This window comes from Felis catus, chromosome B1, assembly GCF_018350175.1.
Source record: "Felis catus isolate Fca126 chromosome B1, F.catus_Fca126_mat1.0, whole genome shotgun sequence".
Classification (NCBI taxonomy): domain Eukaryota; kingdom Metazoa; phylum Chordata; class Mammalia; order Carnivora; family Felidae; genus Felis; species Felis catus.
Genome location: NC_058371.1, coordinates 30,187,390 through 30,208,853, shown reverse-complemented (window position 1 = coordinate 30,208,853; position 21,464 = coordinate 30,187,390). Strand labels below are relative to the sequence as shown.

Genomic DNA, 21,464 nt, shown 5'->3' with positions numbered 1-21,464 from the left:
TGTGGCTCAGCTGGTTAAGTGTCCTGCTTCAGCTCAGGTCACGGTCTCGCAGTTCGTGGGTTTGAACCCTGCATCGGGCTCTGTGCTGACAGCTCAGAGCCTGGAGCCTCCTTCAGATTCCATGTCTCCCTCTCTCTGCCCCTCCCTCCTCAAACTCTGTCCCTCTCTCAAAAATAAATAAACATTAAAAAAAATTTTAATAAAGGAATAATGAAAATTGTATGCCTTTACTTTTGTTAATCTGCTTTTTGTTATTCTTTTTTTTCATGTTTAGTTTTGAGAGAAACAGAGAGAGAGAGATGGAAAGTTAGAGAGAGGGGACAGAGGATCTGAAGAGAGCTCTGAGATGACAGTGGAGAGCGCGCCAGATGCAGGGCTCAAACTCAAGGACCTTGAGACCATGACCAGAGAGGAAGCTGGATGCTCAACCCACTGAGCCACCCAGGCGTAGGTGCCTTTTGTTATCCTAATTCGCAGGCCCCCACAAACTGCATCCAAGAGTGCAGAGGAAAATTTTTTTCCTTTCCAACTGCCCTCTTGCATAATCCTTCATACCCATACCCAAAGTATAGATTTGTTAGTTCACTGGTCACCTGTGTGCATAGCTTATGATGTGAACCAGAACAAAGTCAACTGTTTGGTACTGGAAGTTGCCTGAACGTGGCTCTTTATGGCCCCAAAGCCCTTGAAAACCCTAGTAGAAATATAGCAATGCATAAGTTAAGAAATTATAATTATGCTGAATTCAAATTCTCCAACATTTTAGGTGTTAGAGATTTAGATATTTCTGTTAAATTCCTTATGGTGAGACTCACAGATCAATTAGAAAAATTAAAAATTACATGGGCATCTGGATGTGAAAACATATTTGAATCAGAGCACATAGAACCAAGATTTCATTCTTAATTCTGACTCTTCCTAACTATGTGATTTTGGGCAATTTACTAAAAGTCTCTGAATTTATTTCCTTATGCAAAAAAAAAAAAAAAAGAAAGAATACAAATTTGTATCTGCTTTTCCTATGTTACAGAATTACAGTAAGGGTCAAATTATTAGTACATTATTGTAATGTAATGTAATTGTAATGTAAATTATTAGTACATTAGTAATATTAGTAATATTAGTAGTCAAGTACTTAAAGAGGACTTTGGTTTCCAATGTAGAGAGGAAAGGCAGTCTAGGCCTTGTTGAATTTAACTTAGTAATTAAAATAATAACAATAATAAGGCAAGTAGGTCCTAATAACGCATGGTCAGACGTTTACAACAGGCGGAGAACTCAAATGAGAGGCAGACCCTACTTGAGTCCCTGTACCTTAGTTAACCACCTTGCCACCACCGTCCTTTCTAATTTTAGATGAAAGTCTCCTGAGCAATTTCTAAAGCGTTCAGGGGCTTTCCAGGGCAGGCTTATCAGATAAAAGTCAGCCCAGACAGAATAACAAAGCGATTGCTTTTCTAACATCTAGTACTTCATTAACCACTACTTAGGGGAAGAGCTAAAACAATAGAAACCTGCTGAGAAATTTGCTAAAATCTTTAGGGCTTTTCTGAAAAAGCTAACCAACTTTGGTGGAGGATTTCATTTCCCTATTATCTGGTACAATTTTTTTTCTAGTTTAATATCACATATCTTTATAAAACTCCTGGAGAAATCTTTTAAGATTGTTATAAATCTATGCATTTGGCCAGACCGCTGCGGAGTGGCGACTGTCTTCTGAAATAACTGGTCGGATGCAGTTCACCAAAAAAGGCTTGTCTGATGAATCAAAGATAGTAATCTGAGAACTAGGAATGACCGCACTGGGAAGGTCCCCTTTCCCTGTGCTGCTGTGAAAATACAGACCCCCCCCCCCCCATCACTGCGAGCTACAATTATTAGTATTACCCAGTGACTGTCTCAGTGTTGGAGCAAAGAACCAAAGGGAAAGAGATCAGAACCACAGATGCAATGGAAAAGTTTGTATTTTCTTCCATGCTCTTTGTTATAGTTCACTCTATGTTTACAACTCGTAAGGAATGATTAATATGTCTGCAAGCCATTGACTGACTGAGAATTATATACAGAACCAGAATTACAGAGTTTGTAATTTTACCCATTATTTTTTGCAGCTTTGGAAACAGGAAACTTTGGAAGACTTCCTACTAAGGACAATGAAGTTTGACGTTCAGGCACAAAAAAGAGCTAAAGAATTATTCAATAACTGCCCAGGTGAAAGATCAGTCTGAGAAAATCTGGATATGTTTTTTGGAGCTCTGATTTTCATTAACAGATGTATTTTTAGGGGCTCCTGGGTGGCTCAGTTGGTTGAGTGTCTGACTTGGGCTCAGGTCATGATCTCACAGTTCCTGGGTTCAAACCCGGTGTCGGGCTCTGTGCTGACACCTCGGAGCCTGGAGCCTGCTTCAGATTCTGTGTCTCCCTTTCTCTCTGCCCCTCCCCTGCTGGCGCTCTGTCTCTCTCTCTCAAAAATAAATAAACATTAAAAAAAAAGATGTATTTTTAAATTTTTTGTATTAATTTTTGTTGCCTTCATTTACCTTTTATACATAGCCACTAACTGAAATTTTTTGCATCAATCTGGCCATTTACGCTTTTTTTTTTTTTGGCAATTTATGCTTTTAATCAAGGCTGATCACTACCTACTACCTAATTGATCAAGTGAACAGAATAACTCCTTGATCCCCTTCCCCATAGATGTGCTGCTTTTTGTTGATTTCATCCAGGTAGGATTTTTAAAATATCAACAAATGAGCCACTTCAGCTCTGTTTTGAGATACAATTCTGTTTAAATGTGCAATTATATCAGGAAGTTTAAAGAGCAGGTTAAAATAGGATACATAAAATGAAAAATTAATATGAATGTGAACTTGAATGTGTATGGAAGAAATGCACCAAAATAGTAAAAATATTGAAAATGATCTTCTCTAGTGGGGCAATTATGGGTTATTTATAGTTCTTGGTAGCTTCCAAATGTCTTGCAATAAACATATATTACTTTTATCCTCAGAAAAAGAAGTCAATTTTACAAGGAGAGCCTATAAATAAGCTTCTTAAGGGCAACAACCACTTCTATTCATCTTTGAATTCTTCACGCTGCAGTTTAATTGGAGAAGTGTTTTATTATTGTAAAAGCCACTTGATTACAACACAGCATTTGCCGCAAACAAACAGGCAATTAAAAAAATATATTGCAAAACGAGGTGATTGCTTATCAACATCTAAACTTCCCCCTCTGCATTTTCCCTTCCATTATTCTCTTAGTTCCTTGCAAACACCTTTAAAAGTTCTTCTTTTACTAACATGATAGATTTACAACCACAGGATCTCAGGATTAGAAGGGACCTTCAAGATCGGATATTCCAACATCATCTGGAATGATCCAGCCAAAACCCGAAATCCTCCAACAGTGGGGAATTCATTACCTTTCAAAGCCGTTCATCCTTGCAACTTTAGCAAAGGTAACAGCAAAATTGTTTGGTCTATTTATATTTCTTAAACATTTTTTTTTTCCCCTGACAGAGAATAAAGATGCTTGGGAGTGGGTTTAGTTTCATTTTCACGAACAACCACTCTACTGTACCGAACCAGCTCAGGGATGGAAATACCCACACGGAGCACTGCAATTTCCAAGGAAGCATTTACAGGGATGTAACCATGCCTATTTCAAATGCCTTACCCTACTGCTTACTTGGTTTTTCAACCGACGTCCAAGAGGACGCAATCCTCCATTTGCAAGTCACAAAATCGCTTGCATTTTTTAATGTTAAGCAAAGAAGAAATAATTCACCTACAAGTATAAAACGTAGCAGTTGTTGGCCACTCAAGAGTTTGTTATTTTTTGAGACACGAGCGCGGGGGAGCCTGGAGAGAGCCCTGCCCAGTGAGTGGTCTTCTAAGCAGGGCTAATCCAGACTCTGTTTTTACTTCTCTGTGGGCCTCAGAACCTTTCATTGAGTTTCTTAGTTCAGCTGTTCTAATGGGTTGAGAGTCACCAGTCTGCTGTCTGACACGATTTTTAGAGCGTGATGAACAAGAAAAGAGGTTTCGGCTCACAATAAACATCGGAAGCTTCCCCGCCTCCTCTGTAGATACCTAATTTAACACACAGAAGGACTCTTAATTACCTCTATTTGGGTAGAATGGTAAGTTGCTACTGGAAGTCACTTGCAGTAGAGTTTATTTTCAAAATGAAGCAGCGAGAGAGGTTTTTCTTCCTTGGATAGAAAAGAGGTGTTTTAATTAGGACCATGTCTCCACCTTGTTCTTAGTTTTGTTTTTTGGGGGTTTTTTTTGGTTTTGTTTTGTTTTTGTTTTTGTTTTTGGTTAGGCTGCCATCATGTTATCAGAAACACTCAGACACTTCTTGTTAATATTGTTGGCTAAAAACACAATGCATCTTAACCCCCTGTCTCCCCTCTCCCCACCGGACACTCAAAACCTTACGGGATGAAAATTTGTTTAATGAGACGACTGCCTAGCCCAGGACAGGCAGTTCTAAGAAACCTGGGTTGACAGTATGAAACATCCTGAGGGGGACATCAATAAGCCAAAACACAGGGGCGAATACACAAGCTGGACCACAAGGATGGAGAACAAGACCCGTTTAAAACACTTCTTGGGGCCATGCGCTTTGTTTTTGCTTCCGAAGTCCTCATATTTCAGAATTTATTTTCTTGAAAAAGAAAGGATTGGCTCTGCAAGTTTTAAGGATGTTTATCTATAGCGTGATATCAACGAGTTCTCTGGCATGTTTCATAGGCTAAGCTAGGTGCTGCAATTCAGTTCCAGAAGGTCCTGGCAGACACTGTGTAGGGGTGCTTTCTACAAATAAAAATAAATTAAAAACAAATTCAAACAAAAAAGAGGAAAAGAAAAATTCCAGGAGTATTGGTGGTTAGAAAGAAAACTGAAAAGAAGGCGGCAAAACCAAATGTCAGGCAGGTCAACTGGAAATAAATCTAGCAAGGACTCAGCTTCCTACTGCAATGCTGTGGCCGAGTAATTAATGTTCCTACGACTTAATTCCACTAGGATTTGTTGGACATCTCGAGTATATGCTCATCACTGGGCTAGGCCCTGATGAATCATAGAGATAATCTGATCCCCATGACTGTTTGAGGGAGAAAATTGCTTTTTTTACATCGTGACTCAGGTTTTTGTGTCTCAGCTGGATACATGTCTCTGATGAGTGAAATAATTATAGGGAGCACATACAAAAATGTAGATTTATGCATAATAAACCCTATTATATACTGATACTTCTTGGTTATATAGCACAATTGACTTGACACTTTCCAGAATGTAGTCTAATTTTCTACCTTTTCAGAGAACAAGCTGTGGTAAAATATACATATTTTTTTATGTTTATTTTTGAAAGAGAGAGAGAGAGAGAGAGAGAGAGAGAGAGAGAGAGAGACAGCAGGGGAGGGGCAAAGAGAGAGTGAGACAGAGGATCCCAAGCAGGCTCTTGCTGTCAGCGCAGAGCTGGAAGCGGGGCTCAAACTCAGAAACCGCAAGATCATGACCTGAGCTGAAGTCAGAGGCTCAACTGACTGAGCCACCCCAGGTGCCCCCGTGGCAAAAGTTTTCTAGCACCGAGGGAGAGTGATAGGTCACCCTACTCCCAGAGAATCAAAAACAAAAGCACTCCCTGTGTGTATCCCTTTGGCCTCATAAACCCTAGAGGATGTGGCTTAAGTTCAGGAAGGTGATCTCTGTAGACCCAAGTATGTTATGGCTGATCTTCCATTGTGCACGTGGGCACTCTACACTATTTGCCTTGAATATGATATATAATTCCCAGAGACATTCCTGGAGTCAGTGGAGAGAGACAGCCTTTTCCTCTAGCAGCTGTGCATGAGCCTGGGGATGGGCCTGGGGATCCATTCTAAGCCAGGCTACCTGGGGAGAAGATCTTTAGAACGTGGTTATATATCTAATAATATGAAGTTGACTGAACTAAAGGGAAAAGGAGTTTCTATTTTGTTTGCACAAGAGAACATTCCGGCCCTATCCTCCTGGCCTCAAAAATAAGTTCATCTGCTTCTTCTGTAGTCTCCTATTATAATAATGAAGGAATAAAGTATCTTATTCTACATGATAGGACTGATTAGGAAATGTATTTTATTTTATTTTTAAGTTTATTTATTTTGAGAGAGAGAGAAAGAGAGTGTGAGCAGGAAAGGGAAAGAGGGAGAGAGAGAGACAGAGAGAGAGACAGAGAGAGAATCCCAAGAATGGGGCTTGATCCCACAACCATGAGATCATGACCTGAGCCCAAAGCAAGAGTCTGATGCCCAACCGACTGAGGCACCCAGGCACCCCAGGAAATTTATTTAAATACTAATTTTTAACAAACATGCCAGGATAATAGATTCAAATACTTATCTCCTTAAATATGTCACAGGCGCTACGTGCTTTCATAAAATAAGACCAATTTTCTTGTGAATTGGTTCTTTACGATTAGTTCCAAAGGTGGTATTTGAGAGAAACTAAAAGAAGCTTCAAAGTAACCAAAATAATTGTGTTGACATCAAATAATTGATCATCTGTATGGGTCTGACATTATGGTAGGCCTGTTAGGGATCTTTTCTACCTTATCTTCCCAAGATTTCTGTAGGGTAAGTATGGCTACTCCTATTATACAGATTACTTAGGAACTATACTATGGTTAGGCAGTGACTCCCCAAGAATAAGGAAGAAAACCAAATTAGTCCCCCTAAAACATTTGTAAACATTGATGCTTGATTTGCAGTGTAATTCCTCTGATACCAGCAACACAGCATACCAAGAAGTACCGAGGATACAAAATCGAAGACTGGAACCTTTTGTGTGAAGTCACAACAGTAGGGCTGAGTGGTCCCACAACAAGATGGACACACAACAAGATGGACAAGCCCCCTTCCCTGAGGACAGAATGGGTGTCCTTGCGCTCTGACATTCCCACCTTTCTCCATGTGACCATGAGTGACAGGAACCACACTCCTGCTCTGTATTTAGTACCAATGATACCAATGGAATGCTTTGACCCTAACAGGTACTGAAATAACACCGATCCACTATTATCTACTTCAAGAATCACAAAGACTGACTCAAGAACAGTCCTTCAAGTCATAACGCCCTAGTACCTATTCATTCCCATGAGACACAATTCTAAAACTTGAGAGCACATCAGAATCACCCAGAGGACCTATTAAAACAAAGGCAGGCCCACGCCCCCAAGCTTCTGATTCAGTAGGTCTGTGGTCAGGCCTAAGAACTGGCATTTTTAACAAGTTCCCAGGTGATGTTCATTCTGCTGATCCAGGAACTACATTTTGAGTTCCCGATAGGCATATACGATTTAACTGTATTTAGAACATCCGAAGTCAGAAATTAACAAAGAATGAAGGGAAGCAGAGAAGTCTTTCAATCAGGCTCCAAATACAATTTTTTTGGAAGAGTCTTGAAACATTAATGTCTTAAATATTAAAGTGGTAGTGATGACAACGTGTTGGATGAGCCAAAGTTTGGCTGTATTTTCCACTGGTAATATCTGCCAACTATTGTTCACTGAAAGCCTTTTACAGACATGTAGAGAACTAATACGAGTTATTAATTTAAATGTTTACCTTCTACTACTTAATATCTTTGACTGTCTTCAGCCCTGGGATCATGCAGTCTTGGTCCTTCACCAGGAACAAGCCTGGAAGGCTCCTCAGAAGAAGTGTGCCTGTCATGCCAGCCCTGGGCCAGGTGCTGGCCATTACCTTCAACTTTTTGAAGTGTCATTCTCACCGAGGTGCTGCAAATTTCTGTGGCATCTGAGGCTCCTCCCATCCACCCATCGTCTTTCCACTTCTGCCTCCTTATTCCACAGATCACATGGTTAAGAGAACATTACTGAACAATTCATGGTCCTTCAAACAATTTCCTGGGGGTGCTTCCCAAATGGTCAGAAGTATAATGATCTCTCTCTTCAATGGTCTCATTTGCTCCTACATTTCACTTCACATGTTATGAATACAACTTCAAGAAGAAGATTACTTTAACATCCCCAGTCTTCCATGATTTCCTCCGATTTTCTTTGGCAATGCACTTCCTCAAACAGAACTTCTAGGCAAAAGACACTGCTGCATATTTTATCATGAAATCGAATTCTTCATTATTTAGTAATGGTCACATGGGGTGTTGAAATAAATGAAAACCAAATTAATCACACTGTATGTTCTTACACAGGACTTTGAAAAACAGGGTGAAATCCATCTCCCAAGAATCACGGAGTTTCACCATACTGAAAAATGAGACGAGAGCTTGAATTAAAAAAAAAAAAATCTCCCCCTCTATTGCAGATGATAATGAAAAGTAAGACGAAAGCAATGAAATCAGAGTGAGTGGTGGATTGAAACTGTTCATCATAAAATATTTGGGTGAAATAATAGAAGGCTCCCTCAGTCCTACTACAGACAGGGTCTGGGATTAAAACAAAAAAGTCAGGACACAATGGAAAAGGAAAGTGCGCAAGTTAATTAGCCAGCAGGATACTTTTCATTTGGGGGTAGACTGTGGTGCTGTAAGAAACCATGGGTCTCCAGAAAGATCCCTTCTAATGGAGCCCAACAATTAGAATCACGAGCTGCCTTTGTACCCGGCTACACAACCTCATGCCTTTAAAATAGATCTGTCACTAATGACTGAAGGCTGCATGCAATTTACCTCACTTCACAACCATCTGCTGAGTATTCTTAGTTCTGACTCTGGTTGAAAGGGACCTGTAACGAGGTTTCTGGGTAGACCCCCTCTCTTTAAAAGTCCGTTAGACTCTAATGTTTAGAGAAATGCTTCTGATCCACAGAAACCAGATTGTGTTCCCCAGCAGATGCTGCGTGCTTTTCAGGGTCCGGTGGCACCAAATGCTCCACGAGGGGTCTCTACTCCAGGGGATGGGAAGATGGGCAAGCAGTCTTGAGGAGCTGCAAGGATAAAATGGTGCACATTTCATTTGTCTTGGGATTTGTAAAATCTCATCTGGCTCTCATCTCTGGAATGGCAGCACACAAAGACATTTATCACCCCTTCTGGAGTCAAATACTTACGCTACTTGGGAAGGAAACGTAGGGGATTGGAAGGGACCTGAAGAGATCATCAAACCCTGCCTTACAGCAAGAAGAAAGGAAACGAAACAAAACGAAACAAAACGAAACAAAACAAAACGTAGTCTCCAAAAGTTTATCTTTTCAGATCAATTTCTCTCCCAGAAAACCTGAGAAGTCAAATGACTAAAAGTTAACATTCTGTGCCCCTCTGGCGTGTCTTTACACACCCTGCCAAAGTAGAAATGGAGTTATAGGCAGATTTAAATCCGGTCCTTAAGTCTAATCTCGTTTACGCGCTCAGGGGCACATTTGAGGCAATATCATAACTGATTTTCAAAACTGATTTTGGTTTTACTCTTTTTTTCAAGTGTGAGAAAAAATATAATCCAATAGTTGGCAGGGGACATCATAGACTCTTACATGTTATTATTGGCAAGAATGGAAACTCAGAAATTTAAAAGAGGAGGTTTTTTTTTCTTTGCCAATTATGTTCATCTGACAAAAATGTGTTCTATATGTTTTTAATAAAAAAGTGATTTTTTCATTTACTCCAGATTTTTCAGTCACTTTAGTAATGTGTATCAAGCACCTGCTATCCACTAAATCTAGACAAAGGAAAGATGGTCTAGACTTAGCATTAAATTTTGGCAATTTGGTAGCTGCTTGAGCAAATTAGGGTGCCTTAAATAAAACTGCTTTTATATTCTTTTGAGACTAAAAGGTAAAAGTGGCAAAGGACAAAAATAATTTCCTAAAAATAGAGTATAATATTTCCCATCGTAAGTTAGCACACCAGAAAAAGGCAAAAGGCAATCCCTAAGTCTCTAGCAGGACTTCATTCATTAATGTTATCCCCTTTCATTGGTGATCTGTTCTTGAAACTTCTGTCAATTCTGACTCCCTTCTCTCACATTTTCTCCATATAAGCCTCTTCCTAAATCGTGCTAATTCACATTTTGTCATTGTCTATTTCTTCTGCCTACTGATAGCCATCGTATAGAGATGTCCGATACCTTGTATCTGAGCATTTGAGCAGCCTAACTTTGTTTCTCCACTTCTCTCTCATTTTCACTGTTTTGCACAGAAGCCAGATGGTTTCCTTGGTGCTCTAGACTGTTTTTGTTCTGTTTACCACCTGAATCAAATACTCAAAGGGCTTCTCCTGAAGCTCTATGGTTCTGCCCATGCTTTCTTATGGGCAGAGGACATTTGGGGCAGTCATAAAAAACTGTGAAAGGGATGAAGTTATTTCTGGAGGCCCCTCCCCACCTTTTCTCCCCTTCACAGCAGCGAGAGGAAATTGACATGACAGCTATGCCATCCACCTGAGAGACCAGACATTCAGCCCTCCATGCCTGTGCTTAAATCAGAAATACAAAGAAGACTAGCCAGAGTCCCCGACCCTGCCTTCAAGGAGCTTCACAAGAGATCACTGTAAGTTTGCAGATGGAGAGAAGCACATTCTAGAAAAGGCTTATAAGGAGCAGGATGCGGGCCTCAGACATAAGCAACTGTGGGGCATACTGAGCACGGGAAGTAGAAATAGTCACTTGGCTCTGAATCCAGGGTAAGGGACAAGAGGAGAATGCGAACATGACATTCGTGGTGAGAGAAGAGGTTGGAAATGGAGGCAGAAGTCAGATTACTTGAAATCCTTGCTAGCACGATAATTCTTTTGGTTTACTATGTGACTGTCTTTTTGGAGGCAAGAGGCGTGGAGAATCTGTGGGAGTCTTCCTAAAATATGTTCTAATCTCAGGGAGTCAACTGTTATCCCTCTGTGAATAAAGGGCACCTCCAGCCAGGCTGCAAATGAGGAAAAGCAAGATTTAGCCGGAAATGTATGGAAGATAATGGGACAGTGAATTATAAAAACTGGAATCTCTGAGGAAAAAAATGCTCTCTCATCTCCCTAGTCAACACACACACACACACACACACACACACACACACACACATTCATACACAGTTACAGGCTCCCTTGGAGCTACCTCACTGTCATCCAGACATGAACTGAGTGTACCACATGCAAGGCAGGGGGCTGCAGGATGATGCCACTGAGACAGCCTAAGTCTCGCATTGCGCACCCTCCTCTCCCCTTAGATCAAGCACTTTCCCCAAATTAGTCATTTTGCCCCTTTGCCTTGCTGTAAATGGCAAGGGTCGCGTGCTAACACTGACCTGGCTTAGAGAACTCCTGATGGAGAAGAGGAATGTTTTTGGAGCTTTAGTTCAGCCCATCTGTCTGCAGCTGTTCCCGGCCCCCCGCTTCCATCCTCCTGTCTCAACACTCTAAAGAAGCTTGGGACCTTGATCTCACTTTTCCTGTTCCTTCTGCCTGCTCATGCATTTCCTCTTGTCAGGACTCTGCCCCTGCTCCTTACTAGTGGATGAGGAAGGGACTGGGTTGTGGGACAGAATGACCCACAGCACCGGAGCTGTCCCTTCCTAATCACAGCAGAACAATAGAGGAAGGTCCAGACAGGCTGGTTCTGGCAAACAGGGCCCTCGGGGCACAAGGCCCTCAGCCTCGACCTGTTTAGGAGGATATGGGAAGCTTTTGATTTTTGGCATGTGTCATCCATGGGCAAAGACTAAACAGGGGACACTCCAACACGGATGCTATTTACAGATACTGGAAACAAATAAAGAAAACAAACCCAGGATTTGGGTTGGCTCTCTGAAGGCAATGCCAGTCACAACCATTTTCCAGATCTGTATTTGTACATGGAAGTATGTATCTACACATGATTTGTCCTCTGCACACATATACATACATATAGTATAACTATTAGGTGCCTAGTGTGAGGCATGTGAGGATAAGGTGTAGTCACTGCTTTCAAGGAGCTCATCCTATGCGTGTGGAGACCAAGTGCAATGCGGAGGCTTGCTCCTGCCAGCCGGCACCCACTCACGCCTGCTCAGGAGAGCGGACGATATGCCAGCTTCTCTTCCCAACTCCCTGTTCAGTGACGTCACGTTGATAGTTTCGGCTGACCACGAGAAGAGTATTTATATACATCAGGATTCTTCCTCCGGAGACCTGGTTATTATTTGACTATGCATATCATTAATGTGATAAATCAATTTTGTTGTGAATTTTATTTGATCACAGGTGCTTAATTCTGTTCACAGTCATACCCAGTCATCTGTTACTCACACAGCACCGTTTTTTGTCTTCAAAGGAAGAGAGATGTGGAAAATTCTCGTAGAGAATAAAAAAGAAACTCCCTGTCTTAGTATTCAGGGGTCTTGATGGCCTGATCCCAGCTCTCACACTCACTAGAAGGTTCAAGCTCAGTTAGAGGTCTTCTTGATCCTCCCCTCCTTGCCCCAGGCAGGCCAGGCATTTCCCCTTCCTTGTGTTCCCACCGACACTGACACCTCTCACTGATGAGTGAGATGTGCCTCCCTATCCTCGTCCAACTCAGTCTTCAGGACAACTGGAAGACAACATCAAGACAATTTCCTGATGCAGCAGAAAGTCCACCAGACCCTGTTCTAAGCCCTTTGTATCAATTTACTTAATCCTTATAGCAACTATTCCCGACTACTCTCAGCTCCATAGTAAAGATGACAAATGAAAGCAGAGAAAGTCAGGCAGCTGTTAGTGGTAAAGCTGAGATGGGTATCTGTGCAGCCTGACTCCAGGCTCCGTAAACCGAACCACTTTGCAAACGGCCTCTCAGACGGACGGGGCCTCGGGTGTGCCATCTTGGAGACCACAATCGTGCCTCCTTTTTATGACTCCCCCACATTGCCTTGCGTTCGTAGTAATCGCTTCTGCCATCTTGCCCCATCGCCTCAAAGGCTGGGATTTGGGGGTCTGTTTCCCCCAGATGTATCCTCCTTGTATTGAGGGGCCTAATGGGATTTTGTTCACTGATTCAGGTAGTGACCTTCTTAAATCTTCCTCATCCTTTTTTCACCTCCTCTCTAAACTCACCAGAATTTTGGACATATATTGGACAGATCTCATGCATCCTTGATGGACCTTACAGAGGTATCAAAAGTTGTATTTTTCTTTTACCAAAAACCAAATAATAATTAGAAAAAAAAATAAGTGAAGAGCTATAAAAGGCAACAATCCTCTGACCTCCGAGTGTGCCGCCCCTCGTTTGCACCATATCCCTGACTCTCCTCCCCTTTAAACTGTGACGAATAAATTGGGTTCAGTTTGTTCAATTTCAATGACTCCATTGCTTCCACAAGTTACAGAGACTGGGAACCTGCCTGAGATTCCCTGGCACCCAGCCAGGATCTGTCTCTCAAGTATTTCCCTTAAAATTATGTTTTATGTGAATTAGGTACAGATTTACAATTTATCTCAGTACCTTAGAGCATGTGGGCACGGCCCCTTGGTAAACAGATACCATCATGAGAACTCTTTCCAGTAGAATTCAGTACAACAGTACAACAGGGAGCTGAAATCACAGGTCTGAACAGGTAGCATTGGAGATAATTTCCAAACTCAATTACATTCTTTGCTGACGTGAATACACATACCCCTAAAAGGTAGTTTCAGTTGTGGGTGTCAAATGAAACCTAAAGTATATTGAGCATTGCTGATTTCCTTCTTTAATGTGAACTCATGAATATTTTGTATCATTTTAAGGTCAAAAGACAGTTTGGATGGTCCAAAGCTTGGCTCTCAATTACTGCTTCATTTGCCTGTGTTTAGCCATCACCATGTCTCTATTCTTGTCTTCTTTTGTATATAAGCTACTTCTTTACTCATCTCATGGCCCATGGTTGACTTACTGAGCTTTACTTTATAGGGCCACTTGATTTTAGGATATGATGATCTTGAGTAAACTTTGGGAAACCTTTGGTTTTGGTTTGTTTAATTTCCACTGATGGCATCAAATAAATAATACCTAAAAAAAACAGCAGCCATGACCTCCTGGCATAGAGGAGGTCCTGCCCTACATAATAGTTTTTATGGTATTATATTGGTGTCCTAAAACATTCTGAATGCTGCATGGACCTTAAAGTGATAATTGAACACAGTTAGCTCACTGCAAAAGGCCTTGGCCTGCAGAGACCGCTCCTGCTGAGAGTCACCTAAAAGGGCCCCCAGGCTGCAAAAAGGCCCCCCACACAGAAGGAGCCCACTGGGCAAATGCCTCCTTGCCTCAGGGCCAATCCTAGCCTGGCAGCTCATAAACACCATTAGCAAAGCCTACTGCTGAGTTATTATGCAGCACAAGGATGCTTGAAACTGCTGGTTGGTATTGTTGTTTTATCTCTTGCTTGCCTGGGTCAAAGTGGCAACATTCACTTGAAAAGATCAGGCAATTTCAACTCCTCAATTGTTGTGGAGGGTAAGAATTATACACAGATTTATTGCATGTTGTGATTTTCCAAATCTCCAATGTGTCTATTGTATTGGACGGTGTCGTTGGTCAGGATAACTCAGCAAGCTAAGCAAAAAGGAACCGAGTGGAACAAAGTTATCTCTATTAGGATTTTTTACAAGATTCAAACCAACAACTAAACTGAGACATTTTATTCCCTACACTGTACAGGGAGTTAAACCACATACTGCAAGAGACCACAGACTAAATTAATCACTCTTAACCATCCAGCCCTACTTTTAGGATTCAGTGTTTCTTTTTATCCTTTCTTCCGCTATCACTGTCCCACCTCACCTACTCCTAAAAGTCATTAAAAGTTGAGATGTTTAAATGGCAACTGAGAGACACAGACGGTAACATTAAGCCAACAGTTTTTTTTAAACATAGACATCTAGTATTTTGTAATCATAATATTATGATTATGCTCTTGAAATAAGACACTATCTTCCAGGGTCTTTCCTGTTAATCTACCTTTCTATCACCTGATCCATGACATTCATATGTGAAAATCTAAATGGAACATTTAGGACATGAGTTTCAGTTCTGTTTTATTTCTAGGGAGAAAAAAAGTTTCTGAGGAAATGACCCAATAATCCTACATTGTCACATTCATTAGGGCTCAGTGGTGTTGATGACGCTAAACCACTCCTGCAGAACTGGAGTTTGAGACTTATTCTTTATGGGTCGAATGCGATGAACTCTCAGTGGTAGTTGCTGACCTCTGATTCATGCCATCTTGCAGCCGGCTTTCCGGAATGAGAGCATCCTTTACGGCTTTGTTCTTTCCTTGTGTAGACCTTGAAAAGCTGAGGAAACTTCGCGGAGGGATGGGTCTCAGTGAGGCGATCGGACTTGTTGCTGGAATGAATATTTAACTTGATTGGCTTTCTGCTTCCATAATCATCAATCCTCCCCTGGAATTGTATTCACATTTTATGAACTCTCTGTCTCTTCGGCTCCTTTGATCTACAGACATTGTCTTCCAGTTGGGCATTTGCCTGCCTCCCAACTCATCAGCCCCGGAATCCATCTAAATAATGTGCTACATAAGAACTTAGTGTTTCCCAAATAACAAAAGATGGATCTGAATGCTTCAGTGCACCGTGAAAGGCTGTTGAAACCATCAATCTTGCTGGCTCTTGTAGAGGTCAAGAGACGGCAGGGCCAGCTGGCCAATCAATTAACCACGAAATGCAGTTTGGAGCTTAAGAAAAGCTGCCCTGTGTTATTTTTTCCAACAACATAACTGTCAATATTTACAGCAGGTCATATATAAAGACTGAAGGAAATGAGGGGAGTTACTATAGAGAGTAGCAAAAGCCATAATCACTGGTAATTCTCATGTGTTGCCAAAAGAGTCAGTCCTACAGAACAGATAGCTTCTTGCATCAAAATGAACATGGAAAATATCTTATAGACCCTCTAGAAAAGAAATGGCCTGGTGCCCACCCATAAAAGTTTGTGCTCATCTTTGTCCACAGTCATCATGGTTGCCTCAATATAAGTCAGAAGGAAACGTCCCCTTTGTCCTCCTGAAATGAAACTTTTCTGTAATTGTATGGGATCCATGGTATTCTTAGTGCCTGTGAGCACATAAAGGAGAAAACGTAATTCATTACCTGATAGCTTATGAAAGAAGATAGCACCAGCAGAGAAGACCCTGGCAGAATGAATTATTTCTTTCATACATGACCCTCTGCTCTCTTAGGTCCAATCCTAAAATTCTGCACATGCCTCGCTCTTATTCTCCATGCAGTTGGTTCTTCATTTTTCCATTTGTCCTTGATTGCACAGAGAGAAAGAGGTATCTTTTTCAGCAGACTTTCCTTTTTCCACAATTTTGGTCACATACGTTTTTCAAATCAATTTCCATTTCCCTGATTTCCACACGCTGGGGCACAGAATACGTTTTCCACTCTTCAGGACCCTGATGGTACCCGTTCAATTTTTACCATTCCTCAACAATACCTGCATGTTTGTCTTCATTTTTGAAAACAGAGATTAAAAACCAGAGAGCAGATTGAGATAACCCACTTAAATCACCTAACTTAATGCCTCGTCTATAACAATCAGTAAGTGTTCTGTGACATTAATGATTATTATTGTCAAATGATTTAACTGGCCTAAGATCGTGCCAACTGTGACAGAACCAAGATTTGAGCTTAGATTTATTTAACACCTAAGTCTCATTTTCCCCCAACTGCCACACTTTCTCAGTCAGCAGTACATTTCTTCTTAAACCAGGAACGAATTACAAGTAAAAAGATGGCGGTATTAGAAGAAACTTTCTAAGGAAGAGGTCAAGCAGTGGTGCCCAGGGACCTTTGGCGAGATGGCAGGGGCGGAGGAAGCAGCTGATGACCCTTGGGGTTTTTAACAAGGTGACGAGGAAGGTCCAAGAAGCAGGGAGGGAGAATTACTGCCAAAAAATTAAAGATACTGGATTTCTAGGGAGGGAAACATTGTTATCAATAAGTCTTCTCAGTGCTAATACTCTGTGCCACTAGAGAGCAATTTTGTGTGCTTTGCATGCATAAACCAATAATCCTCACAAAAATCAAATGAGACAACATTTGTAGAGCACCTAGTATCATCCCTGCCACACAGGACCTGTTCTATAATGTAAAACTGCAGCCATGGAAGCAGGAAGAACACTGAAAACAGTTACTGGGAAGAACCCGAAGAAGGATCATGGGCACCTGGTAGGGAGGGGAATATTTTGGGGAGTATCTTTGTGACTCTAGAATAGAGACTTCGTGAGAGAGAGTGTGAACTTAGGATTCTGGAATCTGCTTTCTAATGTTATCAGTCTCCTTGCCTCCCGAAAAAGCCCTTCTTCTCATCATAGTCATTCCTCAAGCCAGAGAATGCAAGGAGTTCCCAGAATGTTTTGAGGGATGAGCAAGACTGTTAGATTAAGTGTACAGATACTCAAGATTACTCTTCTAAATAAAATTTTTATTTTAATTTCACATGATTCTTTTACCTAGAATATGAGAGAACATTCTGTGTTCATCAGAACTGTCCTCTGTTACAAATGTACAGGAATATATTACTATAAATGCATTTGGTAAGTAACTAAAATATATATACATATATAATGAAAAGGCATCTCAGTAGGGTTGTGTCCAGGGTAGGATGCCAAAAAAGAACATATATGAATGGAAGGCCAGGGTGTTATAAGCCTGAGGAAACCATTGAAGATGGACTGACCAAGCTTCTCCGTAATCAGGTACATGAGGGTCAGAGGACAACAGGGAGATTTGGTTGGGTCTAGAATCCAGGATGAAACCAGAAAATGAAAGACCGAGCATTATTAAATACTATATTATCATGGAAAGAGTCTGATTGTGACTTTGGCTTTCTAGTCCAAGATTTGGGGTTACTTATATATTTTAAAGGAAAAGGATGACTTTTAGTTCTAGGGCTTTAGTTTCCTCATCTGTAAAATTAACAACCAAATTCGATGTCACTTGCTAGATTGCCTCTAAAGACCATTCCTGTTCTAAAAGCCCATCTCTGTACACTAAGGAAAATAAAATTTAGTGAGTATCCTGTGTGCGGAAAATACTGTCTTTTTTTTCAAATAGTGATAGTAATAAGCAGGTGGGTACTAACCACCCATTTATCCAGCCCTCCTGTGTACTAGGGTACACATGTAATGTGTCATCTCTAATCCCTTCAACAACTCAGTGTGACAAAAAAGGTTCAGTCATGATGTAGCTTGCTTAAGGTCAAAGTGGATTCAAACTCATCTTCAAAGACTTCATTCTTTCTCTTTTATCCTATAGCCTAAATTCCCCCACCCATTTGTCCTTAATAGACTTGTATCTCCCAAGCAGCAGAGGGACAAAACACACAGAGGGAACACTCTCAGAAGTCCAAGGAGAAACTGGTAAGTAGCAGAATTGAAAAGGAGAAGTCATTCGACAAATATGGACTTCATGTGTCATCCTCACCAGATGGCTCTCACTTCTTCCCACGCAGCCTCAGCATTTCTCTATGGCGCTGGGGGGGGGGGGGGGGGGGGGCGGGGCGGGGTGGAGGAAGAAGGGAGGCCAAAACAAAACAAACAACAATAAAAATCCTACTAAGGTGCATATTGCAAAGTACAAAACATGCCCCCAGACGTTCCATTTGAGCCTCCAGAGTAGCTATGATTATGTTCACCTAGAAGTGAAGAAACCTTGGCCAGAAAAATCAACTCTCACTCAAGGTCACAAAAACAGGCCTCCAGAGAACACAATCTTCTAACTCTTTTTGGTGTCCTTTACACGATTTCAGCAAAGAAAACTGCATTAAAAGAAGATGAATGTGTACTAAATATATTTCATTGAGGACTGGTATGAGAGGAAATCAAGGATAAAGGCCGAGACCTCAAGGTCAGAATCTTAGGGAATAACCTCCTACTTCTTTCTCTCTACACCACAATTTATCCCTTGGTAAGCCATGTGGAAATTACAGTGACTTTTTAAAGCAGTGGAGATACCTGATGGGATGTTACCTGGACAAGTTCAATCATGTGCCTGTAAGGGAAAGCATGAGAGTGTGTTCATGGGCACTTACGACCAATTTCTCCATTCTTTCTCATTGGTAGCTTTCTGTTCATAGCTAGTCTCCAAATTTTGAGCATCATCCCTAAAGCTGGCCATCAAATAGTCAAATAACTATCTAGAACTTAAAAGTGTTAATAAAATCATCCCCTCCACACACACTTTTTGGAGCTGAGAAGGTAGGTTGACTCAAGAGAAGACTTTAAGCAACACAATCTTTTTTTACCCCCAATACGATCAATGTTAACTATTTAACAGTACAGAATCTGTCTGATAGGATGTTTTTTCGATTAAAAAAGAATAAGCCTTTGTTTTCAAATGTTTTTTACTTGTTTGTTTTCTCTTACTAAACCCAAGTAGATTCTAGTTGGATCACCTCTTTTGAGTAAAAAATGAGCACTTCTAAATGCAGTCAAGAAAGAAGGGTACTTTTCACTGGCCTGGTACCATAACTGATGGTGACTGATCAATAACCACAACCTTCTTATCAGAAAACTCAACTCAAAACAATCCACCAAAAATGCAAATGGTGACAAATTATAAAATGTAGGGAAATAACACCCACTTGGGTACAAGGAAAAGTGATTAGAAAATGGGTTTTCTGAAATAAAAGAAGCATCAGGTCAAGACAGTGTGCCCTTTCATCCACTATGTCTCAGAGATGAAGAATTCTATTGTTTCTAAAAAAGATAATTGAATAGAAGCAAAGATAAGCCTATCGATCGGAGTCAAACTAAAACAGCTTGCAGAGAAATAGCTGTCTGCCTGTCTATAGGCGGCAATGCCTCTAAGTGTTGGTGACATCTGTAAAGATCTAATGAGGGCAAGGAGACAGGTTATAAAAGATTCCTAAAAGCGATTCCTAAAAGCAAAAAAAGAGATTCCTAGAAGCAATATGGTGGCAAGTTAAATAGTGTGTCAATCAACAAAGCAAAATTTCTAAAATAATTCAAACTATACTTGAGTTCATCTCTTTAAAATCCAGCTCATTAAAAATCAAGACTCATTCTCACTGCAGTTGGTAGATCTTTCCACAGGGTGGTGAGAACTATTTTTAAAGCAAGGAAAAAGAAAAAAGAAAAAAAAAAAGAAAAGAAAAAGAAAAAAAAAACGAAAAGAAAAAGAAAAAAGAAAAGAAAGGAAAAACACTTAAAGCAAATGGCTAAATGCAGAAGGAGGCAATTCTCTGTTCTGTGGTTTGTGTGATGGAACCAAGAGTAAGTTTTAGAAAGAATTTTACCATTGGAATGGCAAACTTTTTCATTAACTAGGGATCACTGGCAATGTGAGGTGAATGCGGCACTTGTTCTTTCCTTAAACTGTGGAGTATTTTCTTTGCTGAGGAGAGATCCAGTAAGGTACATCTCACAAATATTAGGACAAGGTTGGTACCCTCAAACACAAGTAGTGTTTCCAACCTTCCCGCCCTCTCTCGGATTCCCATCCCAAAGGAATTCTAGTTTTTATATTCTGTTGGGAGGGGGGAAAGTACTTATGACCGAAAAGAAAACAAAAGAAAAGAAAAGAAAAGAAAAGAAAAGAAAAGAAAAGAAAAGAAAAGAAAAGAAAAGAAAAGAAAAGAAAAGAAAAAAATAATGAAAAGGCTGAATCAGGTTAGACATGAGTAAAATGGGTTAGAGTCAATTTTCCACACTGAGGGGGTTGAACATTTTCTAATTCTTTGCTCTTATCCTTTCATTCATGTGTCTTCATGACTCTCTAAATCTTGTGTACCTCCACTTCACTTAGCATCCTTGACCCCTCAAAGATTAGCATCTCGAGGGTCTCATTTCATTCCCCAACAACTTACAATACCTGCAAACTTTTATTGATACTTACTATATGAACCAGGCATTCAGTGAAGCACTTTATAGGCACAATCTTATATAATCGTCACTAAAATGAGATCAGACTCGGGGGGCGCCTGGGTGGCTCAGTTGGTTAAGCATCTGACTTTGGCTCAGGTCATGATCTCGTAGTTTGTGAGTTTGAGCCCCACATCAGGTTTTGTGCTGACAGTGAGGAGCCTGCTTGGGATTCCCTCTCTCCCTCTCTTTCTGCCTCTCCCTCACTCTCTCTCAAAATAAACTTAAGAAATTTGAAATGAGATCACATTGGTACAATTATGATCTCTGTTTAAAATTTTTTAAATGTTTTATTTATTTTTGAGAGAGATGGAGAGACAGAGTGCAAGTGGGGGAGGGGCACAGAGAATGGCAGACACAGAATCCCAAAGCAAGCTCCAGGCTCTGAGCTGTCAGCACAGAGCTCAATGTGGGGCTAAAACTCACAAACCGCAAGAACATGACCTGAGCCAAAGTCGGACACTTAACTGACTGAGCTACCCAGGTGTCCCTGGTCTCTGTTTTACACACAAGGACACTGAGGCTTATAGAGGTTAGATGCCTCACCTACACCCTGCAGCTGGTGCGTGATGGTGTGGTCACCTGAGCTCCTTCAGTTGGACTTTGGCCTTT

At 40.9% G+C, this 21,464-nt stretch overlaps 1 protein-coding gene and 1 long non-coding RNA gene across 8 annotated transcripts in view; one reads left to right on the top strand and one right to left on the bottom strand.

Annotated features, from left to right (window-relative positions):
• The window catches only part of LOC109498780, a 33,267-nt gene extending 23,651 nt beyond the window's left edge, over window positions 1-9,616 (top strand). Inside the window, exons 3-6 of one of the 2 annotated variants that reach the window (XR_006597342.1) lie at window positions 275-447; window positions 2,112-2,211; window positions 3,011-3,461; window positions 6,758-9,616. This is a non-coding gene — a long non-coding RNA (uncharacterized LOC109498780). The remainder of the gene's footprint in view (window positions 1-274; window positions 448-2,111; window positions 2,212-3,010; window positions 3,462-6,757) is intronic. The other variant, XR_002155682.3, reaches the window with a different exon arrangement.
• Window positions 1-21,464, bottom strand: part of NRG1 (neuregulin 1) — a 1,111,639-nt gene that overhangs the window by 268,068 nt on the left and 822,107 nt on the right. The window lies entirely within an intron of this gene.